The following is a 703-nucleotide window of genomic DNA, read 5'->3' on the forward strand; positions in this document are numbered from 1 at the left end:
CTCCCAACACCAAACTTAGAGTTTGAATGTGGGGGTTCAACACCAAACTTAGAAGTTGGTGGTGGCCTCCCAACACCAAACATAGAGTTTGACTGTGGGGGCTCTGTTTGACTCTGTTTTGAGAGAAGCTCTTCATGCTTCCTCTCTATGGTTACAAAAGGAGAACCTTGAGTCTTATAGTTGGCACTGTCTGCAAGCCACAGAGCTTCCTGAATAGCAAACAATTGCTCATCCGGAAAGGTTTCAGAGATCTCAGTAGGAGGGAGGGATGCTCCTACTACTGGTTCTATCCGGGACAGGTGATCAGCCACTTGATTCTCTGTCCCTTTTCTGTCTCTTATTTCTATATCAAACTCTTGCAGAAGCAACACCCATCTTATGAGCCTGGGTTTTGAATCCTGCTTTGTGAGTAGATATTTAAGAGTAGCATGGTCAGTGTACACAATCACTTTTGATCCTACTAAATAAGATCTGAACTTGTCAATGGCATAAACCACTGCAAGTAACTCCTTTTCTGTGGTTGTGTAGTTCTTCTGTGCATCATTTAGAATACGGCTGCCATAATAAATGACGTGCAGAAGCTTACCATGCCTTTGTCCCAATACTGCACCAATGGCATGGTCACTGGCATCACACATTAGTTCAAATGGTAATGTCCAGTCTAGTGCAGAGATGACTGGTGCTGTGACCAGCTTAGCTTTCA

The sequence above is a fragment of the Arachis duranensis genome, chromosome 5 (assembly GCF_000817695.3).
Source record: "Arachis duranensis cultivar V14167 chromosome 5, aradu.V14167.gnm2.J7QH, whole genome shotgun sequence".
In the NCBI taxonomy this organism is placed as follows: domain Eukaryota; kingdom Viridiplantae; phylum Streptophyta; class Magnoliopsida; order Fabales; family Fabaceae; genus Arachis; species Arachis duranensis.